The sequence below is a fragment of the Phyllostomus hastatus genome, unplaced genomic scaffold (assembly GCF_019186645.2).
Source record: "Phyllostomus hastatus isolate PE091 unplaced genomic scaffold, TTU_PhHast_1.1 phas_scaffold_397, whole genome shotgun sequence".
NCBI classification, from domain to species: Eukaryota; Metazoa; Chordata; class Mammalia; order Chiroptera; family Phyllostomidae; genus Phyllostomus; species Phyllostomus hastatus.
The window spans coordinates 3,696,610-3,710,267 of record NW_025334029.1 but is presented as its reverse complement, the minus strand read 5'-3'; the positions used below and the strand labels follow the sequence as shown (position 1 = coordinate 3,710,267).

The 13,658-nt window shown below is 39.9% G+C and overlaps 2 pseudogenes; both read left to right on the top strand.

Moving 5' to 3' along the window:
• Positions 1–8,931: 8,931 nt before the first annotated feature.
• Positions 8,932–11,229, top strand: LOC123807036 (annotated as a pseudogene).
• A 215-nt stretch (positions 11,230–11,444) lies between these two features.
• Positions 11,445–13,079, top strand: LOC123807035 (annotated as a pseudogene).
• The last annotated feature ends 579 nt before the right edge of the window (positions 13,080–13,658 follow it).

Here is a 13,658-nt window from a genome sequence, read left to right as displayed (position 1 = left end):
TATAGATTAAGAATTTGTGCTAGGCACCATGAGAATTGTTCTACATTTGCTGGGGCCTCAGTTGGGAAACTCATACAACCAGGGTACCTTGAATAGCTGGGGATTGCAATTACCTGGATGGCTCTTCACTCACAAATCTGACATGTAGGCTGTGATGTCTGCAAGGCTTTATTCATTTGGAATTCTTTAACAGAGCACCTACATATGCCCTATCAATAGACTTGAACCTCTTATAACATGCCATCTGTTTTCTGAAAGGGAGCACCCTGAGATGGAGTTTTCAAAAAAAGCAAATGTTTCAAGAAAGTCAGAATCTGTGTAGCCTTTCACGATCTAGTCTTGGAACATGGAATCATTTTTGCCATACTCTAATTGTCAAAGAAGTCACAAGCCAATGCAGTTTCAAAGGGATGGGGCATGGACCCTATATCTTAATGGGAAAATGTCAAAGAATTTGCAGCCATGTTTTATAAGCACCATGCATCTTAAGTTCACATAACTGTTCTTTCTACCAGCTAAAGAAGTAGAGTATATTGGAAGATGCTGCCAAAATTGTTCACAGACAAGTTTCAGACATCACAGGAAACAACAGTTAACTCAGTAAAAAATGTAATTTCTAAACTACAGTTGTTATATGATACTTGAGAAAAACTGACAGAAGTAACTGATGACTCACTTGCAAATTTGGGAATAAGTAGTTGTTGACATTACAGAGCATGTTGATCTCTCTCTCACTATCTCAACTGAAAGGAAAGCAACTACTGAAACATAGAAAAACTCCCCTAAGTCTTTTTTTCTGTAGGCACTTAAAGTTTATATGTATGTAACAATCTCACTATGCCCTTCATGTTTCTCTTTTCGGTTATAAATCTTCTCATTCAGTTGCTTGACCCACATCCTCTTATTCAAATAGCCTCTTCAAAAACTTTTGTTGTTGAATGAATAATAGAACAGATGAGTGAATAAAAAATAAATAATATTTACAGATATCACTTCACACCAATCAGAATGGCCATCACAAACAAAGCAACAAACAACAAATGTTGGAGAGGTTGAGGAGAAAAGGGAACCCTACTGCACTGTTTGTGGGATTGCAGACTGGTACAACTACTATGGAAAACAGTATGAAATTTTCTCAGAAAACTAAAAATGGATCTGGCTTTTGACCCGGCAATTCCACTGCTAGGAATACATCTTAAGAAACCTGAAACACCAATTCAAAAGAACCTATGCACCCCAATGTTCATAGCAGCACAATTTACAATAGCCAAGTGCTGGAAGCAACATAGGTGCCCATCAGTAAATGAATGGATCAAAAATGAATGGTACATTTACACAATGCAATTCTATGCAGCAGAAAGGAAAAAGGAGCTCCTACCCTTTATGACAGCATGAATGGAACTGGAGAGCACTATGCTAAGTGAAATAAGCCAGGCAGTGAAAGACAAATACCATATGATCTCACCTTTAACAGGAACCTAAACAATAAAACAAGCAAACAAGCAAAATATAAGCAAAGACACTGAAATAAAGAACAGGCTGATAGTGTCCAGAGGGGAGAGGGGAGAGAATTTCATGGGAATTTCAGAGGAAAAGGGGAAGGGTTTACAGGAACAAGTATAAAGGACACATGGGCAAAAACTAGGGGGGGTGGAAATGGGAGGGAGGTGGGGATGGATGGGTGGGTCGGCTGGGATGGGAGTAAAATAAAATTGTACTTGAACAAAAATTAAAATAAAAATTTTATATATATATATATATATATATATTTATTTATTTATTTATTAATCAGTGACTAAAAACATCCAGGATATACTTGGTTAATGATTGTATTTCACAGAGATTGGAAAAATAGTACTTCTCAAGACTGATGAGAATATGTTAAAATAGAAACATTTGTTCCATACTGGTAGGAATGAAAATAAGTTCAAGTATTCTGGTGAAATCAAATACTTAAAAATACTGTAACTCTCTCACCTAGCAAATTTCCTAGGAATTTATCCCCCAAAATAATCTTAGATGAGGACAAAGATTTATGCATAAGAATACTAATTTCAGCATTTTTATAATAGATAAATATTAATACATTTTGAATCATGTAAAATAAAGGACTTTAGTTTTTTTAAATAAATAAATAAAATTTACATTCCTGAAAAAATATTTTGTGAAAGAAAATTATTGGATTTGGGTCTGGAAATGGAGACTTTCACCAGACATGTAGAACAAATTCTAGATTAAGGAAATGACTATGTTATTAGTTTAGTCATCCATCCATTCATCCATCCGTCCATCCATCTATCCATCTTTAACATATATTGGAACTTAATTCTAATAAGACAGAAAGTGAGTGGAGAAGTAAAATATCTGATTTGTATGAGGAAATATATATATGACTTATTATGTAGGAAAATCCAAGATTTCTAAGTGGTAATGTGAAGAACTACTTAAATTAGATGGTCAAAGGAAGCTTCTCAGAGAAGGAGATATTTTAGCTGATATCTGAAGGATTGGATTGAAAGAGCCAAGTGAAGAATGGAAGAGACACACATAAATAAACCAATATGTGTAAAGTCCCAGAGGGAGGAAAAGAGTTTAGAGTATAGCTGGATTATAATGAACAAAAGAGAGTGGTTCTATATGAAACATAGGCTAAGGTAAGAAGTTTGGAAGGTTTTAATCAAGGGAAGATATGGTCCAGTTTACAGTTTTAAATGAACACTCCTCAGGGAGTCCCAATCAAGATGAACCCAAAGAGCCCAACTCCAAGACATATCATAATTAAAATGCCAAGTGTTAAAGACAAAGAGAGAATCTTTGTCTTTAGCAGCAAGAGGGAAACAAGAAGTAACATACAAAGGGACTCTGATACGGCTAGCAGCTTATTTCTCAATAGAAACACTCCAATCCAGAGGGAATGGCAAGAGATGTAGCAAGTAATGAAAAACAAAGGCCTGCAACCAAGATTACTCTACCCAGCGAGGCTCTCAATTAAAATAGAAGGCAAAATAAGGATTTTCCCAGACAAAAGAAGGCTGAAAGAATATATCTCCACCAAACCAGCCCTGCAAGATTTACTAAAGGGACTACTATAAGAAGAGAAAGGAAAGGAGTGAAAGAGAGAGGAACACGGGTACAAATGGGGAAAATGAACAAATACCTGTCAGTAATAGCCTTAAATGTTAATGGATTAAATGTTCTAATTACAAGGTATAGAGTAGCTCAATGGATAAGAAAAGATGGTCCACACATATTCTGCCTATAAGAGACCCACCTCAGAACAAAAGACCTACACAGACTGAAAGTGAAAGGTTGGAAAAAAATGTTCCAAGCAAATGGACAGGAAAGAAAATCTGGGGTAGTAATGCTCACATCAGATAAAGTAGACTTTAAAACAAGGGCCATTAAAAGCAACCCAGAAGGACACTTCATAACATTCAAGAGAAGAATTCATCAAGAAGACATAAACATTATAAACATATACGCACCCAACTTAGGAGGACCAAAATATATCGGGAAAATCTTGAAGGACTTCCAGAAAGATATTGACAGCAACACAATTATAATAGGGGATTTTAAGACCCCACTGTCAAAAATGGATAGATCTTCCAAAAAAATCAACAAATATATTGTGGCATTGAACAATGCACTAGATCAAATGGACTTAACTGACCACACACACACACACACACACACACACACACACACACCCTTCCATTCCAAAGAAGCAAAATACACATTCTTTTCAAATGCACATGGAACATTTTCAAAGATACACCACATGATAGGACACAAAACATATTGGGGACCACTCTCTGTGGTTTCAGAGACTGTAGCCCTGTGAGATCAATCCCTGCAAGGGGATAGTAACTCTCCCTGGAAAACCAGGTAATACACATGGTAGACATGACCCAATTCTAACACCAGGGGCTCCTGTGGGAATATATCCTGATAAATACACTGTATCCTTTGAAACTTGCTCTGCTTTGTTTTGTATAGCCCTAGTGATATAAATCAGATGTTTAAGTTAAAAAAGAAGTAAACTCATCTCATGAAAAACATTGTAAAGACCCTCTGGCATCAGTATGACTAACAGACACTGACCTATGACAAATCTCTGTGTTCCTTCCATTGTTATCTATAGGTAATACCTGTTTTTGTATGACTATAACAGTTGGGAACCACCCTGCCTGGTATCAGAAGCTGTAACCCCGGTCACGGCTAAGGCTGAGGGAATGACCTAGGACCATAAGCCACCAAGGAGACAAAAGCTTATCTCCCTGGCAGGAGCACCACTTCTGCTCCTTTTACTTCACCCTGCCTGGACCCCAATGCTTGGTCAGTTAGCCAATGATGGGTAAGATTCCCCAAAGGGTCAATGATCTAAGACAGGCAAGATCACATGGGAGGCTCCCAAGGGAGGACTTTGGGGGCCATAGCAAAACAGGATGATGGACCCTCACCCCTTGGCTTTGACATAGCCTGAGTCCTCATTGTCTGTGGGAAAATCTCCTAATCTCTTGGCTGCCTTACTTCCCTTGCTCTTGGTAAGCCTGAAACAATGAAAGAGGGTGGTGCAGCCCTGTACTGGAAAGGGCGGGTTCCCTGGGTGATCAGGCCTGAGAAAGAATATGCAAAATCCTGTGAAACCTGCTTTGTTTAGAATGCTCTCAATTAAATGATAAGGGTCAAAGGAAGAAGTAAGTTTGTTCCTTAAAGTTTTTTACAGCTCTTTAGCCATCTGACCCTGACTCAAAATAGGCCCTCAGGGTTATTTTATTTGATCCTTACTTCCCAGCAATGAGTAATGAGCTTTACCTGAATTCCTGTGTAAATGAACCCAATAAAAGCTGCTGAGGAAAAGGCTCTTGGCCCTTCTCCTGTGAGAGACCGCCTACCTTTCCTCCCCAAGCAGATCATGTCTTGGTAGACTTATTCTCATCCATGGTGGTTGGGGGGAGCCTGCGGGTGGAGGCCCCCACCCCACATATAACCTTTTCAGAAAGTGATTGATGGATTATGCATGTATACTCCTACACATACCATTCCCAATAAAAAGCCATTTGGGAGAAAGGTTTGGGGTGTACTCCACTAGAGAAAATCACCACCCACTTTCCTGTCAGAACAGCAAGATTTTGTCCAGGATGACTTATTCCTCATCCAAGGCAGACAGGAGAATTCTGCTGGATGGAGTTTCTCCTACAAAAACAAGACTCAAGAAATTCAATAAAATTCAAATCATATCAAGCATTTTTTTCCATCCACAGGGACTAAAGCTAGAAACCAACCTCAAGGAAAAAACTTAAAAACGCTCAAACTCATGGAGATTGAATAGCATGCTATTAAACAATGAATGGGTAAAGAATGAGATCAAGGAAGAAATGAAAAAGTTTCTGAAAGCAAATGAAAATTAACTCACAACAATCCAAAACTTATGGGACACAGCCAAGGTAGTCCTGAGAGGGAAGTTCATAGTGATGCAGGCCCACCTAAAAAAAAGATAGAAACATTTCAAATAAACAACCTAAACCTATGCCTACAAAACTGAAGAAACTACAAGAAAGACAGCCCAGAGCAAGTATAAGAAAGGAAATAATGAAGATCAGAGCAGAATTAAATGACATAGAGACTAAAAGCACAATGCTTAGGATCAATAAATCCAGAAGGTGGTTCTTTGAAGATAAACATAATTGACAAGCCTTTAAACAGACTCATCAAGAAAAAAGAGAGAGCCCTGGTTGGCATAGCTCAGTGGATTGAGTGTGGGCTGTGAACCAAAGTGTTGCAGGTTCAATTCCCAGTCAGGGTACATGCATGGGTTGCAGACCATGACCCCCAGCAACCACACATTGATCTCTCTCTCTCTCTCTTTCTCCCTCCTTTCCCGCTCTAAAAATAAATAAATAAAATCTTTAAAAAATAGAGAGGATATCCAAATAAACACAATCAGAAATGAAAGAGCAGACATTACAACTGATACCACAGAAATACAGAGGATTGTAAGGAATTACTACAAAAAGCTGAATGCTAAGAAATCTGAAAACCTAGGTGAAATGAACAGATTTCTAGAAAAAATATAATTTATGAATACTGAATGAAGTAAAGTAATTTAAAAAAACTGAATGAAGAAGAAGTAGAAAGCCTGAACACATTGATAACTACGGATGAAATCAAAGCAGTAACCCAAAACTCCAAACATACCAAAGCCCTGGACCAGAGACGGTTTCAGTGGACAATTGTACAAAGCATTTAAGGAAGAGCTAACCCCTATCCTTTTAGACAATTCCAAAAAATCCAGGAAGATGGAAGACTCCCAAACATTTTTTTTGATGAAGCCAGCATCATCCTAATTCCAAAACCAGATAAAGATACAACAAAAAAAGAGAACTCCAGGCCAATATTGCTGATGAACATAGATACTAAAATCCTTAACAAAATATTGCCAAACTACATCCAGCAATACATTAAAAAGATCATACACGGTGATCAAGTGGGATTCATCCCAGGGATGCAAATAAGGCTGGTACAATATTCACAATTCAATAAATGTAATACATCACACAAAGAAAAGGGAAGACAAAAATCACATGATCATATCAATAAATGCAGAAAAGGCATTTGATAAGGTATAACACCCATTTTTTATTAAAACATTCAGCAAAGTGGGAATAGTGCAGCATTTCTCAACTTTATAAAGGCCGTATACAGGAGACTTACAGCCAACCTCATACTTACTGGGAAAAAAACCTGAAAACTTTCCCACCAAGGTCAGGAACAAGACATGGTAGTCCACATTCACAATTTCTACTCAACATAGTATTGGGAGCCCTTGCCACAGCAGTCAGACAAGAAAAAGAAACAAAAAGAATCCAAATTGGAAAAGAGGAAAGAAAACTGTCATTGTTTGCAGATGACATGATAGTGTACATAAATAATCCTATAGACTCCACCAAAAAACTGCTCAATCTAATAAATAAATTTGGCAAAACAGCAGGATACAAAGTCAATATTCAGAAACCAAAGGCATCTTTGTACACAAACAATGAAATACCAGAAATAGAAACCAGGACAAAATCCCATTTGATATAGCAACAACAACAACAACAACAACAAAATAGAATACCTAGGAATAAACCTAACCAAGGATGTGAAAGACCTGTACTTAGAAAACTGCACAACACTGAAGAAAGAAATGAAGGAATAAACAAACAAATGGAAGCATGTACCATGTTCATGTATTAGAAGAATTAACATAATCAAAATGTCCATACTACCCAAAGTAATTATAGATTCAATGCAATAGCTATTAAAGTACCAATGGCATATTTCACAGACATAGAACAAACATTTCAGAAATTTATATGGAACGGTAAATGACCCCAAATAGCTGCAGCAATTTTGAGAAAGAGTAAAGTAGGAGAGATCACAATGCCTGATATAAAACTGTATTAAAAGGCCACTGTAATCAAAACAGCCTGTTACTGGCATAAACACAGACATATGGACCAATGGAACAGAATAGAGAGCCCCAAAATGAATGCAAGTCTCTATGGTCAATTAATATTTGACAAAGGAGGCAGAAGCATAAAATGGAGTAAAAATAGCCTCTTAAATAAATGGTGTTGAGGGAATTGGATGGCTACATGCAAAAAAAAAAAAAGAAAAAAAGGAAACGACCAAGAATTTACACTATACACAAAAAGAAATTCAAAGTGGACAAAAAAATTAAATATAAGTCATGACACCATTAAAGTCCTAGAGGGGAACAGGGGCAGGAAAATCTCAGATATTCCAGACAGCAAGATATTTATTGAAATGTACCCCAGAGCAAGAGACATAAAGGATAGAATAAGCAAATGGGATCTCATCAAAATAAAAATATTTGCATGGCTAAATAGAACAACATTAAAATGGAAAGAGAACCAACTGTATGGTAAAACATATTTGCCAATGATACCTCAGACAGGGATTTGATCTCCATAATATATAAAAAGCTCTAGGAAGATAGGAAAACCAATTAAAAATGGGCAAAGGGCTTGAACAGACACTTCTCCAAGGAGGATATACAGAGGACCCAGAGACACGTGAAAAGATGCTCAATATTGTTAGCCATCAGTGAGATGCAAATTAAAACGACAAGGAAATACCACTTCACACTGGTGAGAATGGCCATCATAAAGAAAGCAACAAACAAATGTTGGAGGCGTTGTGGAGAAAAGGGAACTCTAGTGCACTGTTGATAGGATTGCCAACTGGTGCAGCCACTGTGGAAAAACATCATGGAATTTCTTTATAAAACTGAAAACGGAACTGCCTTTTGACCCAGCAATTCCACTGCTAGGATTATACCCTAAGAACCCTGAAACACCAATCCAAAAGAACCTATGCATCCCAATGTTCATAGCAGCACAAGTTATAATAGCCAAGTGCTGTAAGCAACCTAGGTGCCCATCAGTAAGTGAGTGGATCAAAGAACTATGGTACATTTACACAATGGAATTCTATGCAGCAGAAAGATAGAAGGAGCTCCTACCCTTTATGACAGCATGGATGGAACTGGAAAGCATTATGCTAAGTGAAATAAGCCAGGCAGTAAAAGACAAATACCATATGATCTCACCTTTAAGTGGATCCTAATCAACAAAATAAACAAACAAGCAAAATATAACTAGAGACATTGACATTAAGAACAAACAGACAGTAACCAGAAGGGATAGGGCAGGGGAGAAAAGGGAGGAGTGTTAAGGGTTTGCAGGAACAGGACACATAGATGAAACCAAAGAGGGGTGGAATCAGAGGTTAGAGGTGGGGATGGTTAGGGCAGGTGGGAGAGGTGGAGGGGAAAGGCAGACAACTGTACTTGAACAACAATAAAAAATTATAAATATGGGACTCTTTGCACTCCATCCTTGACTACACGTGGCGGCCAGCAGAATGCTTCTGCTGATCTTCATTGATGAAAATGTTACTGCTGGCAAAAGTACAGTAAACTGAGACTTCCTGTTTTCACCACTAGAACTTAATGGAAGATCACCTGATCTCCATCTGTCACAGAAAGAAAATGTGCAGCCCAAGGGCACAGCCAAAGCCATGAAGGTGACCTTCCAGATGCCTCTTCGGGATCACAGACATACAGTGTTTTAAGTCCTAGCATGAGCAGCAGACTTGACACTTGTTTTTCTCTGGGTGACACTATTGGATAAGAAAACTTTCATCAAGTCTGGACCCAAAAAGAGAACCAACAGTTCACCAAGGAAGTGGAACTCACAAGGACAGATGGAATTCTGCAGAGCCCAGCAGTGGTGGGCACCTACCGACCTCCAGAGGATGTGAGACCATCCTCTGAGGACAGGAACTCCAGTGGGCCCACTGCCATGCCCCAGACCCACCACTGCCACTCAGGCTGTCCCCAGGCTCCCGTGAGCCTTGGAAACCAGGTGGTATCTCTACAAGGAATGTCTGACAGCTCTGGGAAAGGCTTGGAGGAAAACATTAGTTCTTATTCCTTAGAGAAAACCATTACGTCAACCTGTGAAGTTCTAGAAGATCCTGCCAAGGTCATATCCCCGGACAGAACACAGGATGCTCACAGAACCACAGGAGAACCCTCAAACAGACCCCCAGCTTCCTTGGCTGGGGCCACTTTGCTCCCTGGTACTTTCCCCAAAGTGGCCCTTGGAGAAGACCCCCTCGCAGACCTTCCTGGGGCCCCAGCCAGCCCTGAGGACACTGCCCTGGAGGGCCCTCTGCAGACTGGAGGGGCCATGGCCCTAAGTCCTCAGGAGGAAGTGGCCAGTGGTCAAACAACCAGTTCATCAAGGAATGGGCCCATAAAACTACAATTTGAATTTTCTGATGATGTCCCCAGCAAAAGGCCACCTCCACCAAGGAAACTGGGGAAGAAACCAGTGGATATGCAGGAAAAGGTTCCCAATGAGGTGGACCAGGGTCTTGTTCCTTCTCCTCAGGGGTCATACAATCTGGACTGGGACAAGCGGTGGGGAGGTGTGGTCCCCAGAATGCCCCCAAGAGAAGGCTGGTAGGGCCCATGGTCACAGGAGACTCACCACGAAGCCAGCAGGTGCCTCCAGCCTCCACAGAGGGCACACCTGTGATGCAGACTGCAGTGGGGTCCTCAGGAGTGGCAGGCAAGGAGGACACTGTGACTTCTCCAGGGGAACCAGCCATCCCCAGCAGTCCTGGTAGCAATCCCCCAGCCTCATCTGTGGGCACAATGCCCCTGGTTCTGCAAGGCCCAGAGCCTGCCTCATACCTGAGTGAGGAGCACTTCGAAAACCTGGCCAAAGTTCTAGGCATGGGGACCCAATATGGACTACCTGGAGCAGTTTGTGACATCCCTGTTTAAGAAGTCAGCCCTGAGAAAGCACTCCTTGTACCTAGAATTTGACCACCTACTGAGGGACAGTCCTAGGAGATCTGCCCCCATGGCCCCTGTGGCTCCCAAGATGGGCAGTTCCAGCATGCAGGGCGCTGACGCGCGGTCTTCTCGGTTCCGCCTGAGGCCATCCTGCTGGGTCACCTTGACTTCCTGGGAGTGCCGGACCTGCCTGTGCTAGGTTCACCTCCGTGTGCCCTCGGGCCTGGGGTGCCCAATGTGGAATAGTGCAGTACAGCCAGAGGGATCTGGGTGCGGTGGTGGAGGTGGCACTGGAGGAGAATGTGCATCTGAGGAGCCAGTATAAGGAGCTGCAAGAGAAGAACCTGAAGATAGGGAAGGTCATGGACGGGGTCGAGAGCATCGTGTACCAGGCAATGGAGGAGGCTCAGAAACAGAAGGAAAAGGCCAAAGCTGAGATTGAAAATGTTCTGAAAGAAAAAGACCAGCTTGCCATAGACCTGAGCTCCATGGAAATGCTATTCTCAGACCTTTTCAAGTGGTCTGAGAAGCAAAAGGAGGTGATCAAAGGCTACTGGATGAATGAAGAGTCGCTGAAGAAGTGTGTTGAGGACTACATCGTCAGAATCTAAAAGGAAGGCCAGAGGTACCAAGCGCTGAAGGCCCACGCAGAGGAAAAACTGTGGCTAGCCAACAAAGAGATTGCCCAGGTCTGGAGCAAGGACTGAGCCGAGGCATTGGCTTTCCAGGAGAGCCCAAGGAAGGAGCAGATGCTCGTGCACTCGCTGGAGAAGACCGTGGTGCAGAAGACTACAGAGAACAAAGAGCTGATCTGGATCTGTGATGACCTCATCTCCAAAATGGAGAAGATCTGATGATGGGGCTCCTGCTCAATGCCCCTAGCCGCCTGTCTGTCCATCTGTCTGTCTGTCAGACGTTTTCGTGTTCTTCCTTCTCTCCTCACCACAGCTCTCTTTTAAACTAGATTGCTTTAGAAAGACTAAAGTTTCCCTTCAATCAATCAATCAATCAATCATCAATAAAATGTTAAAAAATAAAAAAAATAAATGAACACTCTGTTATATGCATAATGGAGTGAGTATAAGGGGTAAGGGTAAAAGGATTGCTTGCATTTTTACTCTTCTAATGAGGTCCCTTAACAAAAAAAATAAGTTATTTCCTGTACTCCAACTGATTAATATATTATTTTATTGTTTAGAGCTTTTATGTCCCATTTAAAATTATTTTTTAATCCTCAGGTCATAGAGACATCCTCCTATATTACTTTCTAAAAGGTTTTTTATTTCACCATTCACATTTATCTCTATAACACACGAACAATTCATTTATGTGTATAAATTAGGAAAGTACCAATTTTGCTTTTCTCCAATATATATCCTATGAATCAACATCATTTATTAGAAAGGCTACACTTTCTCTAGTGCTCTATTGTGACACCTTTTACATAAAACAAGTGTGCATATATACATATGTCCGTTTACGGGCTTTGTATTTTGACCACGTTGTTTATGTATATATGTGTTCACACCACACTGTCTTAATTACTGTAGTTGCATAACAAGTATTACTATCCAACATACCAAATCTTCCCATATTGGTATTTTCAATGTATATCCTTGGCTGTATGAATTTTCACTTAAATTTTAAAATCAGCCTGTCAGGTTCTACATACACACAACATACAAATACACAAACACCCATTGAATAGAATTGGCATTGAATCCAGAGACTGCTCTGAGGGAATCAATACATTTGTAATATATAATCTTCCATTCCATGCACATGAACTATCACCCTATTTATTTCCATATTCTTGAATCTTTTTCAATAGTATTTTACAGTTATCTGCAAAAATGACTTGCACATTTTTGTTAGACTTCTTTCTAGTTTTTTTAAAAAATAATTTTAATGCTGCTTAAAAAATATCTAGTTAACTCTTTCTGTGCCTAGTACAGCCATAGATTATGGTCCCAAGAAGCATCTGAAGCATGTAGCAGCTCCAAAGCATTGGATGCTGGATAAATTTACTGCTGGGTTCGCTTCTCAGCCATCTACCAGTCCTCACCAGTTGAGAGAATATCTCCCCCTCATCATTTTCTTAAGGAACAGACTTAAGTATGCCCTAACAGTAGATAAAGTAAAGAAGAAATACAGGCTGTAGTTCATTAAAATTGATGGCAAGGCCTGAGCTGATATAACCTACCCTGCTTGTTTTATGGATGTGATCAGTGTTGACAAGACTGGAGAGAATTTCTATCTCATCTATGATACTAAAGGTCGTATTGCACCTGAGGAGGCCAAGTACAAGTTGTACAAAGTTAGGACGATCTTTGTGGAAACAAAAGGAATCCCTCACCTGGTGACCCTTGATCCCCTCATCAATGTCAATGATACCATTCAGATTGGAGACTGGCAAAATCACTGATTTCATCAAGTTTGACACTGATAACATGTGTACGGTGACTGGAGGTGCTAACCTGGAAAGATTGATGTGATAAACAGCAGAAAGATATATCTTGGTTCTTTGATATAGTTCCCATGAGAGATGCCAAAGGCAACAGCTTTGTCACCTGGCTCACCAACATTTTTTGTTATTGGCAAAGGCAAAAAAAAACATGGATTTCCCTTCCTGGTGGAAAGGGTATCTGCCTCACCATTGCTAAAGACAGAGACAAGACTGGAGGCCAAACAGAGCAGTGGATGAAAGGAATGCTAAAAGTGACTTGAAAAGTCTTTGTACATAAAGATAATATAAGGGGTAAAAGATAAAAGATAAAAAATATCTATTTAAAAGTTGTATTTATATGTAAAATGGAATTGATTTGTAAACATTGCTTTTGACCCTAGCAAACCTGATAACTATTGTTAATTCAAGTAATTTATCTGTAAATAATTTTGGATTTGTGCACTATATGCTTATTTTTTAAGATTTTATTTATATATTTTTAGACAGAGAGGAAAAGAGGGAGAAAGAGAGGGAGAGAAACATCAATGCATGGTTGCCTCTTGTGAACACCCTACTGTGGACCTGGCTTGACAACCCAGGCATGTGCTCTGACTGGTAATTGAACCAGCTACCCTTTTGTTCCCAGGTCAGTATTCAATCCACAGAGCCACACCAGCCAGGCCTTATATTTTTTCTTTATTTAAAATCCTTATACTTCTCTTTTCTCTTGTTTTACTGTGCTGACTATGAACGTCAAACATTATTGTGCAGAAGCAGTAATAATGCGCAGCCTTGTCCTATTCTTTGTCACAGAGTGAAATATTTGAGTATTTAACC